A 7,785-nucleotide genomic window follows, 5' to 3' on the forward strand; every position below is an offset into this window, starting at 1 on the left:
GGTGAGGGCCATGCTGATCCTTCCTGAAATACATAGAGACATTCACAAATGCAGAACTGACTGGTAGAAAGAGGAACAGGAACGTCCTGAAAATCTAGCTCAACTCAAAATGTGGACGGAATAGGTTTGAGATGAAAATGTGAGGTGCACATGCGAAGATCACGATTAATACCAGAATCTAAGCCTAATTGCTGAGTGGAATATTGCCATCGAAAGCATGATCAAACCTTAGACCACGTTCTGCAGTCCTGGAGGACCACATGGTGTTCAAAGGAAGAGGCTAAAGTCATTTCATGAAGTTGTTCTCTGGGTGGAGAGACTTGTAAGTCCTAGTAAGACCGTAGCACGGGGCTAGATCTGTGACCTGGGGACTGGGGGAAGCTAGATCCCACATGGCTGACTATAGGTTCAAATCCCGGCCCTGGAGGCTTGAGAGGCACACCCGAGCCATGCGAGCAGCCCCATATCTGGAAGGATGGAGAGGTGGAGGGGAAGGGATTGTGAGCATACCCCGTGGGCGGGTGCTTCTCGCCCCCCTCTCTTTTTCTCTCTCTCTGGCAAGCGCATATGTCCTCTCACAACTAAAATAAATAATCAAAAACACAAAGTAAAAGGAACGCGGAGCTAGTTAGAGAAATCTGAGATGTCTCAGTTTTCCAGACGGAGGAGCAATATCGAATGGGGAGAGATGATCTATATTAGGTTCGTCAATGTAGGGGGGAGGCAGGCAAAATGAGGAGGAGCCCAACTCAGGCATGTGAATGCTTTCTTCCTTTTCTTTTGACTTCTGGAGACTCAACTAGAGTTTGATCGAATTTATTGAAGTTGAGCAGAGGCTAAGTGACACGAGTGACTCATGCCTCTCCCCGCCCGTGAGGATCCACCTTGTGGTGATGGGGTCGTGGTGCGGACACAGGCGGGTGTAGGAATTGGGGTGAGCCCAGTCCTGGTGTAGGCAGCTCTGCCCGGGGGAAGATCCCTACGACGTCGGAGGAATATGAGTCTGATACGGGACAGGGCAGAGTCAGGAGGCCAATCAGCCCGTGTGGTTTGGGGACAGCAGACTGCCCTCTGCCTTGACTCCCTGCTGAGATGCGGAGAGAAGAGGGAGGCGTCACCATTCTTGTGGCCTGCCTTGTTCCACGCTGAGATGCGGAGAGAAGAGGGAGGCGTCACCGTTCCTGTGGCCTGCCTTGTTCTACATGTTGGTGTAAGATGGAATGAGCCCTATACGGGACACAGAGGGCACGCTGGTTCTGATCTCTGTGCCTGTCACTATTGCCCACGAAGGGCCCCGACACAGGTGTTAGCAGAAACGGGACAGGCGGGCAGCTGTTAGTGGTAGAGTCTCGGAAGGCTTGAGGGTGAGGACTCTGTGCAGGGCAGGAACGAGGGGGAGGAAGATGAGGGGTATGGTGGGAGCAGAGAGAGCCAGACGCACCCTCCCCCATGAGCTGGGGAAAAGGGTTATAGTGACTTTAAAGACCGAGACCACAAGCCCCACAGCTACCCGAGAACAAGAACTAAGGGAGCCCTGAAAATCCTCCTATGGCCCCGCAGCTCTGAGTCATATGAGCAGGAGGTCAGAGGGAGGGAACGTGAGCCTTCCACCTCGAGGGACAGGGGAGAGGTGTGGCCACAACCTCCCAGGGTCCTGCAGCCAGGTCCAGCCGCTGTACAGATGGGGGTCATTCATTCATTTACTCACCATTCATTCCTGCCCCCTTCTTCAGAGACCTGCTGAGAGTTCTGCTGCATGTGGGGGCCTGTGCTGGCTGCAGGGTAGAGTAGGGGTGGGAAAGCAAAGGTCTTCCTTTTTCCTCCACGGACTGAATCCAACCCTGCAGGAAACACAAAGGGGTTCAAGTGCAGTGAGGGGGGATGTGGATCGGTCACCTGAGGGAAGAGGCTTTTATTAGGGTGTAAACATAAAGGAATTCTTCATTTACTTCTTACTTCCCAGCCAGAATTTCTCCCTCTGAGCTGCCGAGACCTAAGAAGAAAGGATGTGAACTCGCAGTGGGTCTTGGGGTCCCTAGACCTGTAAGAGGGCCTCTGGGTTGGAGGACTGGATAAGACTATGGCTGGAGAGAGACCTCAAGTGAGCCTGACCTGTCAGTCATGGTCCCTGTGACCCTGGCTCAGTGACTGTATTTCCTTGCACCTGTTACCCTTTAACACAACCAGGTACACGGTAAAGGGCATCTGGCTTCATATGTTACGTGTGGATTAACCTTGACATCTTCACAATGACCTGGCCTGGGATTGCTACAGAGAAGCTGCTCCGATAAAGAGCGTCTCTCCCTGTGCGCCTCCCACTGATGGTTCCCGGGCCTGATGCCTGGTGGACAAGTAGTTACTCCTCCCCTGAGGACACTGGCCATCCCGTGGAGTCTCCTAAGTCTCCCATGCCAGTTAATGGCCTGAGGCCCTGTCTGTCTATCCTCTGCACGTGGAGTCTCAGGGGAGGGACTAGGCTCTACTCTCTCCCAGATGGGACTCTTGAGGCCGAGTCCTGGCTGGTGTCCTGCTCCAAACCTGCAGGACTCAGGCAGCTGATAAATCTCTGCTTCTGCCAGGCCTGCCCGGGAGGCCAAACCCTAGCTCTGCCATTGGCTTCCCAGGGTCAGCCGGAGTCAGGAGCCTGGTGTAGGGTCTGGGGTCTGGGGTCTGCAGGACACAGAACTTCTCTGTAGGATTCCAGTGCCCCCCACGAGAAGCCCTGACTGAGTCCTGGAGGGTCTTTATCAGTGTTACTGCTCATGGAGGGTTCAGGGGTGGGCCCGAGACTGACGTCCCCCCGCTGAGTTGTGCCATTACTGGCCCTTCTCTATAGCGAATGTGCAGAGCTGGGATCGGGAGTAAGAAACTCTGATGTTTTGGAGTTTTTCTCCAGAATGTGTGTCCTGCTCAAAGCCCAGCATGGGGACGGTGTGCGGAGGAGTGTGCAGAGTCTGACCATCCTGTCCATGCGAAGTAGTGTGTAGCCCCCCCCAACACCTGGAGGACATAGAGGGGCGACTCACTGAACGAGCAAAAACCTCTATTGAATGTATATCAACCTGGAGGACATAGAGGGGCGACTCACTGAAAACGCAGAACTGTCCAGATCCTTGCTCAATCTGAGAATGACAGGACCTGTGGGGTGTAGTACCCCCAGTCCTCCTGGGTGACCTTCTGGAACAGCAGGGAGCCATTGGGGATATTGTTTCTCGGCCACTGTGTGCAGGTCCTGGGGTGTATATCGGGGTGCCTTGTATGCTTCAGTTTCACGGTTGGTGTCCACCCTTGGTCCTTTGTACCAGGTGTCGACTTGAATGTCCTTTGGCACATTATGGGCAAGAAGGAGGACAGCCTTTCCTTCAATAGCATTGAACGGCACCGATTCAATAGTGAATTGAGCAGCAATTGGCAGGTTCTAGAAGATTAAAACAGAGACAGAGAGAGAGGTGAGAAATCAATCAATATTGGACCTCTTTGCTGGGATAGAAAGATGGGGCCCTCAGTTCTTTTTTCTTTTTTTTGGAGAGGTTTTTGCTATAGGGCACATCCGCTCGCCAGGCAGACAGAGAGAGACAGAGAGACAGAAAGCAAGAAATCATCCCCCAGGGGGGATGGCCACGCCGCAATCCCTTTTCCTCCATTTTCCTCTCGGGATCTTGGGCATGCACGCACACGCGCCCGGCGTGAGTTTAAGCCACTGGGTCCGGGACTTGAACCGCGGTTAACTACGTGGAAGTCCAGCGACATAACCATTACATTAACTGCTGGTCCCATGGGGCCCTCAGTTCTAAGCAGGCTTCTTTATCTCTGAGTCTTAGATTTGTGTGTGTGTGTGTGTTTGTGCATGTGTGTGTGTTAGCGTTCGTGTGCGCATATGTGTGTGTGTCCCCTACAGGCTCGAGGCCAGTAGGGTGACCACCATTCCTCATGCACATGTGAACTTTCACTTCCTCTGTGTGGAATGTTCTTCCCCTGGTGTCCGCACGGCTTGGCCCCCAATGCCCTCAGGTCCCTGCTCACATGCAAGGGTGACCTCGGGAGCTGATTCCCCTGACCACTTCCTCTAGAGACCTTGGGTCTTCGCCCTCGGACCTTGCACTGCTCTGTGCCCTCCCTGACCTCACACTCTTCATCTGTGCTTGTCTGCCGCCTCAGTTTCAGGAGAGCTCCATGAGGACGGAATCTTGTTCGATGTTTGTTGTAGCCAGCTGACAGGAACGGGCTGCAAGTACCTGTGCTGAATTAATGAGTGCTTCAGGCAGCACAGGTCCCAGCGTGTTACTTTCTAAGCTGATCATTATTATTATTTTTCAAATGTAATGGCCGAAGATGTGATGAACTTGGAAAACATAGAATCACTGATATACATGTGTGTGTGTGTGTGTGTGTGTGTGGTGTGTGTATATATATAAAGTTTTTTCTCCTTTTCCCATTCATGCTCAATGTGCTTTCCTATTACGGAGCCCTCTTTTCCTTTTTGTTTTTCTCTTTCTTTGGTCCAAAAAGAAGCCCTGTGTTCCCCTCTCAGAGCTCTGTCCACACTAGAAAGCCCAGCCAGTCTCAGCCTGTGTGCTCCCCTCCTCCCACCCATCCCAGGGAATCCTCGCTCTCAGGAGTCCCTGCCAGGGAGTGCACCCCCAGTTGGGGGAACTGAAGGGGGCTCCATGGCTCTGGTGCCTGCACTGTCCTCCCTCTGTGGAGACAGCTCCAGCCTCAGAGAGGCTCCCAGGCTATTGCTGAGCCTCCTCCCAGGGCAGGAGTACTTCCCAGGGTCATGTGGGCTGAGAGTAGGGTCTGCCCAGGAGGCCTCCCTGTGCCCACCCCGCAGAGTCCTGCCTCCCTCTTTCCAGCTTCCCTCTGTCTACAATTCTCCTTGAGAATCAAGACTGATGAGGATCCCTGTCTCCTGAGAGGAAGACCCTCCAACCCCAGCGGGGACTCCCACTGTGCCCTATCTGGGTCTGTCAGGACAGAGACCAGGAGGTCCCCTAACCAGTGGGATTCTTCCCCTTGTGACACAGAAACCCACCTGGGCACCTGGGTCTTCCCAGTGTTTTCAAATGCCCTGGGAAGGTTGGATTGACATGGCAGGAAGGTGGCACAGAGGGCTGGGGACAGAAAGGGACAGGCTAATGAGGAGTGGTAGAGGAGTCCGACCCGGCGAGGCCCCAGGATACCCTTAATCAAACCCTGAATAGAATCTATGTTCTTTATTGTTAAAAACTTTGAGTTGTTAATTGAAACACTAGCCCCTCTCCCATTTACTCGTAACACATTTTCAATAAAAAGGCACGATAATTCCTAGCAGTTGTCACTCCTCAGAGGGCCACCTCTGAGGGGTGTCCGGCATAGGACGTGCATGAAAAGGCATCGAGGCCTCTGTCTTCTGTTCACCTTCGCCGCCTTCGTCGAGATAACCCACCCATGCCGAGGTTGGTCCCCGGCAGAGTGGGGTGGGAGAGCGTCCCTCCTTCTCTGGTCTCACCAGCCTGGGCTCTGATCTGGGGACAGAGACCCAAGACGGAGACCCAGGAGAAGTGGCAGGTCCTGGGTGTGGAGGGGAGGTATCTTGCGTGGCAGGGGAAGGAGGACTGTGGTGGGGAGGTCGGGGGTCCATGGGCTCGCTGTGCTGGGGGAGGTTTCAGGAAGCTCCCAATTCCATGTGGGGCATCCCCAAGTTCTCCCGACCATCCTGGGTGGCCTCTGACCTCTCCCTGGCTGACCCTCCTGACGTCATCCCACCTCCCCACATAGCTGGTGCAAGAGGGAGTGGGGCTGCACAGGAAGCCCTGGCAGGGCAGCGTCCTCAGAGCCCCAGGGAGGACCAGAGCAGGCAGTGGCAGGGACCAGGAGGGCCTGTTGGAGCAAGGGGTGGAAATCAGGCTCCATCTCCACCTCCTTGCCCAAGCCACGCTCTGGTCTCAGGAAAACTGAGCTCCTGACCGCTGGCTCTGTGTCCCAAGGTCGCCCCCTGGAGGGCACGAGGAGACCTGCAGCCAGTGTCAGGAGCTGCACCAGGGAGCTGAGCAGACTCCAGGTGGAGAGCTGGCCCTGAGCCCTGGCAGAGGTGGGCTCTGACCTCCAGGCTGCAGGGGCAGGTCAGCCGGGCCCTGTTCACACGTGGGTCTCCAGGGTGAGCCCATGGAGAGGATGGGCACTGACCAGGGGACTCCTGGTCCAGGGCTGGAGATCTGGCGCCTGGGCATGTGCTGCCTCAGGAGGAGCCACCTGTCCCTGAGGGTTTGCAGCAGGGCCAGGGAGGTGTCCCTTAGGCTTCATGGAGAGGGGCCCGGCCTGGGAGGCTGATCCCCGAACACCAGGAATCGCCCTCGCTCAGACCCCTCACTGTTCAGTGGGCCCTGTCGTCACTCCTGCTGGTATGAGGGTAAGAATGGGCTGGGCAGTGTGGGCAGTTACTGTCCTCCCTGTGTGCTGAGCCAGTGTCCCCATGTCCACACGGAACACGTGTGACCTCAAGTGTCACACGGAGGCGATGTGCTTCCATGGCGTGGCTTCCCCATTTGTGTAACACTTGTTCATTGGGTATCTGTGACGTGTCAGGCACTGGACTGGGCTCGTGCAGAACACGACAGACGTGGTCCCTGCCCTCATGGAGTGTCCCTCATGGAAGATACAGGCACTCGGTGATCACCAAGGAGCTATGGGTTAATTCCGATGGAGAGGAGGATTGGTGACAGGGCGGCGTGGGGGTATCGGAGACGGTGCTGGGCTGAGCTGTCTGAGGAGCACAGGGAGCCCCCTGGGAAGGGCCCTTTCACTGAGACCTGAGGCTGAGTGGATGCTCCCTGGGAAGGACGAAGAGGGTGGGCGAAGGGGCTGCCTTGCAGAGGACACAGCCTTCAGTGGGCAGGTGCCTGGTAGGGCGGGAGCCGGAGTGCACATGGGACAGTGCTGAGAGCATGGGAGCCCGTAACCTGAGGGGTCACTGGGTTCGGTAACACCCTGCTGGCCTGTGGGCCCTGCTGATCACAACTCCTGGGAGACTCCTGGCAGGTGGAATTTGCTGCCCTCCTGTGGACAGGGAGGTAAATGAAAAGAAAAAGTGCTGGGCAGTTAGGCAGACGCTCTAGTGATTTGAGAGAGACAGAGAGAGGGACAGAGTGCAAGAAAGAGGAAAACGATCCTAGACAGGGTCTTGTCATGCAGTGATCTCCTTTCCCAGTCCTCCGAATCCTCAGGATCTGGGGTGCCTGAATATTTGCCCAGAGGCTGTTCAGGCTTCCTGGGCTCCGAACCCGCAGCAGGACATGTGACACGGCACTGCAGTTCCTTCTGCAAAAGACTGAGCCACCTGGGCTGGGTTCCAAGCAGTGCTTATTTAAAAGTCATCCTTTGGGGCCAGCAGGTGGCATGGAGGTTGAGGTCCTGGATCCTACTTGGCTAGCTGTGTGTTTGAGTTCTAGACCCGGCAGCTTGAAAACCATAAGGGCACATGTGTGTGCCTGGCTAAAATCCGGAGAGGAGAATGGAGGAGAAGGATTGAAGCATGGTCAACTCCCTGGAGGTCGGTATATCACTTTCTCTTTTTCTCTCCAGTGAGTGTACACACCCAAAGCCGACAAAAGTTATCTTTAAGCATTTTTGTTGTGTCTAGATTTCAAGGCTGTGTCATGTTCGAAACCTTTCTTTCAGTCTCTCTCCTTCCAGTCTCTTCTCTGCTCATCCCCACGAAGTCAGATTTTCATGGTCTCATGCCCTGCAACTTCATTTGTTTCAGTGCAAATGTTTCGTAATTCCTTTAAAATCTGGCCCCAGGGACCA

At 54.9% G+C, this 7,785-nt stretch overlaps 1 pseudogene; it reads right to left on the bottom strand.

Annotated features, from left to right (window-relative positions):
- LOC114005534 (carcinoembryonic antigen-related cell adhesion molecule 3-like) overlaps positions 1-3,439 on the bottom strand; it is a 12,153-nt pseudogene extending 8,714 nt beyond the window's left edge.
- Between the last annotated feature and the right edge of the window lie 4,346 nt (positions 3,440-7,785).

The sequence above is a fragment of the Tupaia chinensis genome, unplaced genomic scaffold, assembly GCF_000334495.1.
Source record: "Tupaia chinensis unplaced genomic scaffold, TupChi_1.0 Scaffold000067_1, whole genome shotgun sequence".
Classification (NCBI taxonomy): Eukaryota; Metazoa; Chordata; class Mammalia; order Scandentia; family Tupaiidae; genus Tupaia; species Tupaia belangeri.